General features: G+C 35.4%; 1 protein-coding gene across 2 annotated transcripts in view; it reads right to left on the bottom strand.

The window, feature by feature from the left end:
• LOC112136714 (raftlin) overlaps nucleotides 1-12,241 on the bottom strand; it is a 288,034-nt gene extending 275,793 nt beyond the window's left edge. For both annotated transcript variants that reach the window (XM_024258595.1, XM_024258596.1), the window contains exons 1-2: nucleotides 11,904-12,241; nucleotides 5,447-5,597 (exon numbers count right to left, since the gene is read on the bottom strand). The gene's annotated coding sequence lies outside the window, so the exon portion shown is untranslated. The remainder of the gene's footprint in view (nucleotides 1-5,446; nucleotides 5,598-11,903) is intronic.
• Between the last annotated feature and the right edge of the window lie 584 nt (nucleotides 12,242-12,825).

Genomic DNA, 12,825 nt, shown 5'->3' with positions numbered 1-12,825 from the left:
AACATCGGAGACCCTACCAGGAGCACGAAGCTCCAGCCAGCATAGCTATCGGAGTCATCGTGACACACAAGCCCCCCAACCACGACAAGGTGGCAATCCATGGGCACCCACTTACTGGTGGTCTCTTAAGCCTCACTTCCACTGAGCGATTCGGTCCGGTATTATGGGGGTTTCCATTGTAAAATGGACCCATTAACAGTACTGAATCGTACCTTTTGGGGGTCCTCAGCGGTTGTAGGTCCATTGAAAAGTGGAACGGAACGATTGGATGGTTGGGGTGGAGCCGCTGTAACCACCCGTTGATTGGCAGAAAGTGATAACATTACAAAGCACCAATATAGCGCTCATTTAAGCTAACGTTTCCAACGTTGGCTTTGACATCCAGAAAAAATGAAGAAGGGTCAATTTCTTTTATTAGTCAGACAAAAAAAATATATTTTATTTTTTACTTGTAAAAATCCATCAACTAATTAAAGTTCCTCTGGTTAGAACCCTTTGGTCAGAAAATCTGAGATAAGTATCTTTATTAAATTTAATACAGCTGATTTGTTAATTAAGTTCAACTATGAACTTGTGAATCACAATCAAGTCGATTAAATATTTTGGCAATGATGTGACATCCAAGTCAAAAACGGTTCCCGATTAGACCTAAATGCCAAAACTCGTGGATGTAACTTTGCTAAGGTGACGCCTCTAATTAGGAAGCCACATTTTTTTTTCAATTAAATGCAAAACATTGAAAGTTTGATTATTTTCAACATACTCTGTGGTATTTTAATCAATAATTGACTGTTACTGGCAGCAGCTGAAATGTTTATATTATCGGCCAATGTGTGAAATGTTTTTCAACATTTTCACGTTTGTATCAATAATGGCTATAGAGTTATCATGATATAAAATATTGAAAATGGCACAACCACAAAAATGAAAACATTTAAGTCAACCATAAATTCCAGTAAAAGGATTAAGAAATGTTTAGAAGTACATAGATAACAGTATTTTTCCTCTTCTCTAATCACAATCTGACTGACAGAAGGTCTTCTTCAGCTCTGTGCTGCCCGTCCAGATGCCTGCCTGTTAATCAGCTTACTGCGTTCAGGCCAATAAAAATAGCAAATACTGAGCTGATAAACCGGCTGACTGATCAGCTGCTTTCTTTCTCTGAAAATTCCCAACTTTCCAACATGAGCTAGTTAGCAAAGCCAAAAAAAAGTTAAGAGAGACATGAAAAGCTTGTTCCACAAAACACAAACACGTAAATCCTGCCAAACGGATCATGAGTAATGATGAATATGAAAAGAAGAACTACAAATTCCAAGCTTCTTATGTTGAAAGAAATCGAGCTCAGCTGGGAAAAAGCTTTAACTGACACTTAAATATTTTCCTCGACTGAAAACATTCCGACAATAATGTTGTGTACGGTGACATGAGAAGGATCTGTGTGGGCTTCATGTCTGCGATGGAGAGAGAGATGTGAAAAAGTGGAGTGAATGAGTAGGAAGTGTGGAGTAAAAAAATAGCTTGGTCTTTGGCTTTCTCATGGAACGTGTCGACATGCTGAAGGAGGTGTGAACGGTGCTAACAGGGTGTCCAAGTCTCTAATGACTTAAATAGAGAGCAGAGTTATTACGGTGACCCGTCTGAGCAATTAAAGAAAACACTCCATTTATACAACAAACGACTCTTAAGGTAACGTTTTTCATTCTTCAAGGGTCTTCCAAAGAAAAAAAAAAAAAAGAAACTAAAAATTAAATGTCAGGGGAATCAAAAGTAGCCACAGAAAATTCACCGCCTATGACGAATGCAAGTTTTATTTAATACCTCGCAGATAAAAATGTGTGATGAATGAATTCATGTTTACTTTGAGAAATATGCCTCTCCTTTTGGTGAATTGTTTTCCTGCTTCTCTACTGCCCGCGTGAGAGGAATACCGGGCATACTTGATACGAACATGCGTTTCTCTGTGATATTTAGCAGAATCCGGTCAGAACTGGAGGATAAAGCTGCTGTACTCTCAGCAGAAACAACAAAGTTCTATAAATATCAAAAATATCAGCGCAGAACTGCTTTTCTCCACTTCAGAATTCACTAGACTTACAGTTAACTGCGTAAAACGTCTAAGAATAAGCCACCAGAAGTTTAAGGGGCCATACCATGAAAAAACAACTTTTTCTCCTGTTAATTCCTCACTATAAAGAACCCCAAAGTGGATTTTGACAGCAGTACTCTTGACAACAGCCCCTCCCATACCCACGAAAACGATCTGACGTCAAAGAGAGAGACCGCCCCTTTTAAGAAGAGTTTTTTTTCCAACAGCTCTGCCCCCAGTCTAACACCAACACCCACTTTCTCCACAAATCTAACAGTGATCAGCAAAAACGTTCATTTTAGATGCAGAATACCATATATCTTCCATTTATGTCCTGTCTTCAATAAATTTCAGCTCACCTGCCACACGCAGCAGCAGGCGGAGCTTCAGGAATTAAGTCGTTTTATTTATTTGCAGGAAAAAAACTCATGAAAAATAACTAATATTTCATAAATAATTTGTTTTTTTGTGTTCCAAAGGTAATATATGATCATATTTATGTATATGGTTTAATCTGAAAGGCTGAAGCAAATCATGTTATGGCCCCTTTAAAGCTAATTCCTATTTTCAGAACTGGTGTCAGTAAACAGAACTTCAATCTCATTTTTTTTAACTGGAAAAAAGTTTTACTTTAAAAATGGGAAGCTTCACTGAGACTTTAATTTGAAGAGTAGTTTACTTCTAGTGACTGCAGTGGTTATTTTAGTTTGTAAACTTAAAACCCAACATTATTTTGAATTTTTAAACTAAAAAGTACATTGTTTCCTAATTGTATTTTTTTACTACAAACGACTCTATAAAGATCGCAAATCAGCTATCTTTGACGTCGTGAACATTCATACTCAAATTTTCAGGGGTAGATTGCAAGTATCCGAGTACTCGGGTACTCGTTAAACCCCTTCACAATAAATACACAGTACAGAGCCGATGTTGTGCTGACCCCCCATCCCCACCCAGAGAGAGAGTTCTGCATTTTACTGCCAATAACATTATAGCAAGAATCAAAACCATACAAAACATTTGATTTCATTGAGTTTTTTTTCAATTTTTGAAGTTTTTAACTAGATGCGGAAAGAGTACTTGTTTGCAAAGTACTAATAATAGTCCTTGATGGATTACTTAAAAAGTTTTAGTTGTGTAGTGGATAAACAGGTTGTGAACAGTGACAGAGTAGAAGTTCTGATCTATTGCTTTCATATAAGCTGAAATAATGCCCCGGATGCCTGGAAAAAACAAATAAATGACCATCCGGCTTTCTTCTCAATAGCTTCCTACTCTGAAAACTTTTAAGGCTCCTTAAATGTACTTCAATGTGTGACTTCAATGTTTGCATTTACTACTAGGGCCAGAACTTTAAGAATAAAGCTCAGTCTGTGCCATATTTTTTTTTATTATAACTCAGATTTTCAGAAAATCCAGACAAAGACACAGCAAAGTGAACATCTATTTTATCATATTAATGAGAAAGAAGGGAAAATATAAAGATAAGACACATGGAATGTGCCGATTCAGAAGATTTTTACAAGTAAATGCCTTATTAAAATAAAAAGCATCAGATAAAGCAACACATCAGCTGTACGACAGGTAAAACTGTCCCTATAGTCTGTAGAAATATCAGCAAACCTCATATTTTACACGTTTAACAAACCTCGTGTGATAATAACTACACAAATGGACAAAGATTGCATCAAGATTTTCAGATGGCCAATTAAAAAAAAAATCCCATCTCAGCATTTGTTTCATTCTCTTGCAGTCACATTCTTTCATTTTAAATGTTTCTTCATATTTCATGTAACCTATAAAAACATTAGAGCGTTAAAATTTTATAGAAATGGTATCATGGTAAGCTGTTAACAAGCTTATATGACATGAAACATCTATAATAAAAATGTGTGTCGACGTTATTGTTGACATCACCAAGAAGCAATGGACCGTCACCTTCAATGAAACCACATTTAACTCCTCCAGGTATTGTGTCGCAGAGCAGTTCCTTCAACAGTAGAAAAACCCTGAAGAAGTCATGGTTCATGGGGAGTTTAAGCAGCAGTGGAAGTCAGGACTATTCTGTAATTCATTCACTAATTTTACTTGTATTTTGAATCTCTGTAAATAAGCTGGTCATTCTACTCATGTGAGGATTTCAGCTAAGCAGCCAGAGAAAGTCATTACAAGAAATTACATGAAAATTATGATGGCGACGCAGCCTCAACGACCTGGACTGTGCCAAAAGGAGGCTTCTTCTCCCGTTAATCATCGCTAAAAGCACCAATATGCTCCATACTACCATACATTTCTACTCTATTGACTCTGTTTGTCTATGATTACTCCGTTCTATCTCCTTCCTGATCTACATCCCTTAGCCTCCCTGAATGTGCTCATTATTTTTTATGGAGGTCATCCAGTTCAAGGAAACATCTTCATTAAGATCTGACTGAAAAACTTGGATGGAAAAACTGGAACAGAGGTAAAAAGCTAGAAATGAACAGTAAAGTTGATTAGTTTGAAATATCTGCAGAATCAAAGAGGTTTTTTCTGAACAAACATTTTGTTTTAGGAGAGAAACAAAGGATGCAACAGCTAAAGGCTTCAAGGAAAACATTGTTGTCTCATTTCCTTTGAGAGGTACGATACGGTACGGTATCTTAAATTCAAAAATGGACCCTTTAGGCTGGACCGAACCATACCATTTTGTTTGACCTCCATTGGTTGTAGGTCCATAGAAAAAGGAAAAGACCAGTTAGCACGGAGCTACTGCTGAAACCTTAAGGTTGTTATTAGGGCTCTCACGATGAGTCGATTCGTCAAAATCACCCCTAAAGATTTTGGATTTCTGCAGGTCATTTCTACCAAGTTGACCAATAGGATAACTGATATTCAAACTTTATTCCCCTTAATTAACAGAAATTTCCCTAATTGTTTTCCAGGCTCCTCTACCTCACTTCCTGCTGGTTTCTTGGATCTGATGGTTCCAGATTTCAATTGAGTGAACATAAATAATCAATAGTAACCAGGATGGAGATCTGGTAGAGACAGCTAAGAAAATGTGAGAAAATAGAAGCTAAAAAGGTAGAAGTCTAATGTCAGGAGGTAGAATAACATCAAGAGGTACGGATCAGACTAGGGGTAAAAAGTCTTGTGATTTTCTCCAAACTAAAAATGTTGCAGAGACATCACAGTGCCTGCTCCCCTCCTAATTATTCCAATTATCATGGCGCACTATGAAAACGTGATTAATAACACGGAGGATATTGTTGTGGCAATTAGCCATATGGTGGTGGGACTTTGCTCTGTCACGATTTTGCCATTAACATCTACTTCTGTTTGTCAGCAGGCCTGACAAGCTCCAGCTCTGCTCACCTTACACTCCCCGCTGAGAGCCCTGCGCTGGGGGTGGAGGGAGCTCCAATACTCCTCCTGGTGTCTCGCCTCAGTGAATTCTTTATGCCACATGCGGTTGGACTGGGGACAAAATGTCAAGTGGCGTCTGGGACGACCCGTCAAACTGTGCCTGGGAAAGGAGGGCAGAGGGGAGGAAGAATCATGTCGACTGGGGTGTAAAAACAAAGAACTAATGCATATTTAAGAAAGCTTTCTCTGCTCGGTGTAGCTCCTTCGATCATAATTATATGCAGTTTGTGCGGAAAGTTAAATGCGCATTGGTTATGGTCAGTCACATTAGACTTTGAGCGAGTCTCCAGGGTAAGCAGTTTGAATCTCCAAAACCTCACTGCTACAACCTGTTGCTTTTCTCCAGATGGCAATAAAAATGCATGAGGACTGCTGCCTCTCTGGAGGAGACTCCTCTCCTTAAGAGTGGGGGGGCGAGGACAAACAAAACCGTCAAAAGAAGAAAGGAGGTAGGAAGTGCGGCTGAGTCGGCGCTCCGCGGGCCGAGGAGAGACCCACAGATGTGCGGGGCGTCACGGCTGCTGCTGTGCACTTCTGAGAACTCAGGATGTGCATCTTGTTATCTAATTTATCAACTTAAGATGTGGCATCTTGTTATGCCACAGAGGCTGGCATTTGCCTGTCGAGAGCAACGCTTTGAGGACGTTTGACTCACATTTCAAAGAAGTGAGAATAATGAGCAGCGTTCCAAACTTACGGGGGAAGAGAATGAAACCTAGTCGGCCCAGTTTGTGGAAACTGACATTTTTATACGCGTAGAAACAAGTTCAAGGAGTTTTTTGTAGATGTTTTTGACACTCCAGCTTGTAGATTTTTTTTTCTAATCGAAGGTAAAGAAATAAAAAGTTAAAAAAATTAGGATTATAATCTCAGTATTGTTCATTTCTGAGCTAAATAAACAGGAACAAAATAAAACTAAATCAGAAATAGAGATATAAATATGAATAAAGTGGTAAGAAACAAGTGACTTGGTGAAAGGATAGAATCGGTTTCAGCGTAAAACAAAAGACCTGGTTAATATTTTAAGACTGAAACCAACAACAGTAAACATCTTCAAATCAGTTAAAGGTCATTTTTACAAATATCATAAAAATACCATAAAAACAAGATCAACACATCTGTAAGCAAACGCTGCTCCTTAATGATACAAACATCATTTTATGCAATTATTGAGAAGACAAATCAAAGTCGTAGAAACAGTTTTTTAAAATAATGTAACATTTTTGTCACACACTGTTTATCATGCAACAAACATCCTACTTTTACTATAATATTCTAAAAACAGACAAAGCAAGAACAATAACATTAAGAAAAAAGCTTCAGTTCTTTTAAAATAGTTCGACTTTAATTGCTCCAAATTTTGTGCTGTAAACATTTTTGATATCAGAAGTTTTGATTGGAGTTAATTTATTAGTAATTTTGAAAGCAGGATAATGTGAACATGGAACACATTTTTATCACTTATGAGCATGAGGACTCGTCCGATCAAAAGGTTTAGAAGTGGTTTATCATCAGTGACATTATTTTGTTGAATTTACATTTATAGATTAAAAAAGTGGATTCTACACTTAAAAACACGTGTTTTTATTTACTGGTAAAATAAGAAAAATGATGAAGGAAAAACAAAGTCATTATAATAGAAAATCTCATGTTTCTTGCATTTTGAATTCAAATAAATCTGCAGCAGCTGGAGGATCTGATGAAACACAGGATGTTTTATTTTGAAAGGAACTTTAATGTGCTCTTGTTTAAAAGTGAAAGAAATTAAATGCTTTATATAGAAAAAAACTCAATTGCAGAGAACATTCCAAAGCTATATTTTTTAAATGACTGGCTTAATGGCTACAAAAACATAAATAAATTATATTTTCTAACTTTGAGGTGAAACTTTGCGGCTCCCACTGAGTACTTGGACCAAACGGCTCTTTCAGAGTTGAAGGTTATAGACCCCTCCTTTAAGTGAGTAGAACTTGAATTGACCCCACAACAGGGAAACTGATTTCTTACCATAGTGTAAAAAGGAACAGATAATAAAAGATGATTATTCTGTTTTAGTGATGTGCACACACACTCACAGTGTGGGTTTATAATGGCCAATGTGACTTTTCAGAGGTTTTTTCAACCTAAACCGGACAGATTTGGTTATTCAGTTACAGTATCCAGAAACAATTGTAATTTATTGTTCTTGGATGTTTGAGTTCAATATCAACAAGTTCAGAAACAATGTTTTTTTTCAGTGAAAAGACAAAACTTTATTACTTTAATTTAAAAAAAAGTTTTTAAACATCTTCAGACCCTCATGAAGACCATCTGTCCTAATTTTAAGCCATCTTAGTTATGTCAGGGTTAATTTCATGAGAATTTTTTTTTATCTTGTCTGGTTAGTAAAATGTTTTAAGTTTTTTACATTTTTGAAAAAGTATCTTCAAAAATAACCAGTGTACTATTTTCACAGAGGTTTGCTTGTATTTCCAGTTCAGAGGTCTGCAACTTTTAATGTTAAAGGAGCCACCAAATCCCACTACACTGTTTAGAAAAGACACTTTATTTATGTTTTGTGGCCTTTAAAACCCTTTAATGCCTATTGTCCCAAACATGCGACAAATCACTTCAGCTCCAAAATACTTAATTGAAGCATCTACTTAAAAGCAAAACATAAGTCTTTTTTTTCCATAGGTGGAAATAAATTCAGGCTTTAAGGGGTTAAGCAATTCATTTACAATATGTATTTTTTTAAATAGTAAGAATCATTTAATTTAAAAAAAAGTTATATTTTTCCTTTCAAAATAAAATACATCCCGTGTCAAAAAGATTTTCCTATATAAGTCAAACATGACATTTTTCTATCAATATGACTTTGGTGCAACATCATTTTTTTTCTCCTTTACTATCAACTGTAAACACTGAAAAAATGGATTCTTCAAAAAAAGAAAAAGAAGAATTTATTTTTTAAATAAATAAATGTAATACAAAAATTGTATAAATTAAAATAATATACCACTTTAAAAGTAAATTAGACCTTTTACCATCATTTACCTTGGTAATCTGGCATGTAAACATAAAAAAAAAAATTATCCAAAAATACAAACTTATAACTTGTTGAAAAAATTAGCATTTTCTTTAAAGCCAACGAGATACAATGAAGCCACATGTGGCCTCAGGTTGTAGACCTCTGGATTAGGTAGATTGGTAAAAAAGTTATTCATTTTTATCACTTTGAAATTAAATTTTTGATGTTTATTTGAGTGTATAAATGCAAATATTTTAACCAATCCAAAGCCCAAAAATAAAGGTTTTATCCCAAATGATTATACTTTAGCCGGTCTGCTCAGCACCTTCCATTCATTCTCACTTCTGCAGCAAAGGACCAAAGTTTGGAAAATAAAATACAACATTTTGTTCAAACTTGCAGTCCATTCTTGACTCAAAACTACTTGGCAGCCTATTTAAGATGCAGCACAAGCTCAAAAAGCGAGGCTGCCTCCTCCAAGCACAGAAGAAGAGGAATGAGGAAGGGCTCCCTGACAGCAGCATGGATGGCCACATTAGCTCAGGGCTTTAATGTGGGCTGAGGAGTACAGCTGAAGAAGAGGGATATGGGACTTTTCATAGCCATAATTAAAACAGAAAGATAGATTCAGTAATTGAATGAAAAATCAGGATCTGAGCAACATCTGTGCCAAACACATAAATCATTTCAACGAGAAGCTTGAAACGCTATAAAACCTGTGTGACTAGGAGTCAGAGAGCCTGTCAAATGCATCTCAGGGCAGCGTGGATGACAAGATAAACACATTAGACCTGACATCTTAATTCACTATTTCATAGAAACAGGGATTAAACAGAGAGGGAGGGAGGCTGAGCATATGGCCAGAATTTCTTTGTGGATGGTTTTAAGAGCAGAGACATTCTTAAGAAGTCATATGTTGGTTTAGCTTAATACAAATGCAGAACAACAACTGTGTGGAGACATGGATGACCGGCGACAAGCAGCCTTTTCGCACTAAAACGCCACGACACGAACGCTTTTTGAGCAAAACCAAATCAAAAGCAAATGCAAAGGTCACTATTGTCTGCAGCATTTCCTTTTTTTGCAGGTGCAACAAACAAGAGCGATTACAACATAAACCACAAACCGTCAAATCCGGGTCAAAACTCAAAGTACTTATCGTGGAAAACCAGCAGAGCGAAGCAAAACATCTGTGTCCACAAAATGAGTTTTTTTTTTTTTTTTAGTTAAAACATTATTTTACATCAAATACGAACAGACTTCAAACTTTGATGTCACAACAGAATACTTTTGATTTCCATGCTGCCAGTTTGTCATTTGATTTGACACGTTGTACTAAAACAGTGATGAAAACGGTCTGTTCAACGTTGCAGCACAACTCTGCAATAAGTACATAAAACATCCAACATCTAACCAATCCTTTAATTATGAGCATGTTTATCATCTAACTGCCGTCAGAATCTGTCATTTTCAACCTCTTTTTCTTTACTTCTGTGGAATATTTTCCAGTAAATTACCAACAAACCAAAAAAAGCAACTTTATCTGTGTAATGCTGTCAAAACACAAATTCAAAAATGTCTCACAGAGAAACATCCTTTTTTGGAATAAACATTGCAAAAACTGTTTGCACATTGAAACAATTATAGCCTAACATAAGAAACAAAATAAAAGCGAGAACTGTTTTTGGTTGGAAAAGAAATACAACACAGCTCTGTGTTCCATTTATTTCAAATACTTAAAAACTCAAAAAGAGAAATGAAAATGTAGAAAACTACATTCCAACTTAAAGACCCACTCAAATGGAAATGGTGTTTTTAACATGTTCTGGTAGCATTGTTGTCATGATGGAGGACAAATTAAGAAGATTAAGATGGACAACTGTGTTTCTGAGTATTTTTTAATCAAATTGTGGTGATTCTGGAGCAAGCAAAAAAAAAAAAAAAGCGTTGTAGTTGTTAGGCACAAACTACAATCAGCAGGTCACAAGCTCCCTGCTGCTCCCCATTCTGATGTATTTACTTGAGGAACTGACGTCATCAGTCAGATTTACAAACATATGAACCCTACAGAGCAGTTTATTTAGCATTTGACTGGCAACCATGTCAATAAAAATTACTGCTGGAGACACTTCTAAACAATTTCCTGAGTTTAAACCATTTACAGTATAATCATTCATTTAGAAAATGATACTAAAAAAAATTAAAGAATAACTGAACGGCTGCACTTGATTTACTACCACTAATTCTATTATTATTTAGCTGTGGTGTCACATTATGTGGGCTCACCAGCGCCCTCTGTCTTGAGGCAGGCGTACTGCATGCCTCACCAAGCGTATTTCTAAAGTAAATTTTTAGCAGATAAAAAACTAAATGGGTCACAGACTGGCTCCAATGTAACCAGACAGTTGGCAAGAAAAAGACAATTAAGTAGTTATGAAGTCATTAAAAATCAGGGGTCTTTTATGACATGTGTCAGCTGCAGCTCCAATAAGTAAGCGGTGGCAGCTGGGTGCAGGGTAGGCACAGGCTGCCGGTGCCTCACATGCCACATTATGATGTGTTTTAACAGGAATTTTGGATTTTTATACTAAAGAAATGTTTAAAAACCCACACAGAAAAAAGGAATTAGAGAATAGACAGATCTAACAACAAAATCTTAGATTTTTTAATTTCATTTTTTTATTATATTCATTTTATTTTATATATATATATATATATATATATATATATATATATATATATATATTAAGATATATTTTAGAGGTGCTCCTATGACTGACCTGCCTCCCCTGACTGGACATCACTGTCTACTTGTATCTGACTAAATCCATGTATGTCCTCATGTTCTTCATCTGAGCTGGTATCTCGCTTCAAACTGTACAGCTGAATAGTTCCGATATTATTTACCATTTTTGCGGCATCGCAAATGTTACGTTGGGCTAGCTATAAGCTGGTGGGAGAGAGTGTAAATAAAAAGATTTGAGGAAATGAGGGCAGGTTTACTCCCACTCAATAATTCCTAATTAACTCTGACACTTTTTTATTTTTTAAATAAAATATACAAACAAACACACACAAAAGTAAATAAAAAAAAATCCCAAGTTATTTAAAGAAAATACTGTTGAAATTTTCAAGGTGGAATTCCACAAAGCTAATGCAGAAATTGATGAATCTGGCATCTTTTAGAATTAGTATTAAAAAAAACTCAACAACCTACTAATAAAACACAATGAGCAGTAAAAGTAATACTTTACGGCTAAATAAATCCTTTGCTGTGTTTAAACTTGAACTTTTGAGGCGCTAATGATCAATGCCACCTTAAGCTAATGGTGATTGAAAGAAAAACATTTCAATGAAGTGTTTGAAATTAAAAATGAACGTCTTTAGGATACTAACCTTTACAGATTAATGAAGTCTTCGTGTTAGGTTTCCCATCCCAGTAAAGAAAAAGTCCTCAAAGGTTTTATTGTCACGCTGTGTTTGACATTGCTCGCAGCTAAGTCCCGATGCTAGCAGCTAACTTCCGGTGCTAGCACCACCTAGCTGACCAGTTTTAGCTAACTTCACTAGAACTTGGTTGAAACTAAAACTTATAAAACGGAGTTAAAATCGTTAAAGAATTCCATGCTCTGTGCATTTCTCTCATTTGTCCCAGCACTGCTATATCAGGAGGTGTTAAAGAACTAAATGACTTAATTGTCTCTCCCTAGCAAGGAAAGTGCGCCATTTTTTCACTTCCGGTATGATAGTCGAAAGTATGGAAATAAATAAATTTAAATATAAAATAACAGGAAAGACATTTAAATGATTTATATATATATATATATATATATATATATATATATATATATATATATATATATATATATATATATATATATATATATATATATATATATATATTATTATTATTATTATTATTATTATTCTTTACACATAAATTCCTAATGGTGCGTTCAAGGTAACTGGGAATTAGATTGACCACACCAATTAATGGATTAATTGATTGTAAAAGTATGACATATTTCTAATACAATATGTTAAAGAAAATATATATGACTCAATTTTTCCATTACTGTTAAATATTGATGGAAAAAATGTAAAGTTTAACACTGACATAATATTTTAGGGTGGGTGTAACTATTAAATAAAAGCTCAATAAACCATTTAAAATCAGCTCAAAAATGTGTTCTGTTTAAAGCATATTTACACAAATATTCTGAAAATAGCAGGCAAGATTTGCAGCAATACAGGATTTAGTAAATTTGCCCATGTCCCCTGTTTTTTCTCCTCTAGCTTTTACTTTTGTGGCTTTTTT

The sequence above is a fragment of the Oryzias melastigma genome, linkage group LG16, assembly GCF_002922805.2.
Source record: "Oryzias melastigma strain HK-1 linkage group LG16, ASM292280v2, whole genome shotgun sequence".
In the NCBI taxonomy this organism is placed as follows: Eukaryota; Metazoa; Chordata; class Actinopteri; order Beloniformes; family Adrianichthyidae; genus Oryzias; species Oryzias melastigma.
Note: the sequence above shows the minus strand (reverse complement) of the source record. Positions and strands in the feature narration are given on the sequence as shown.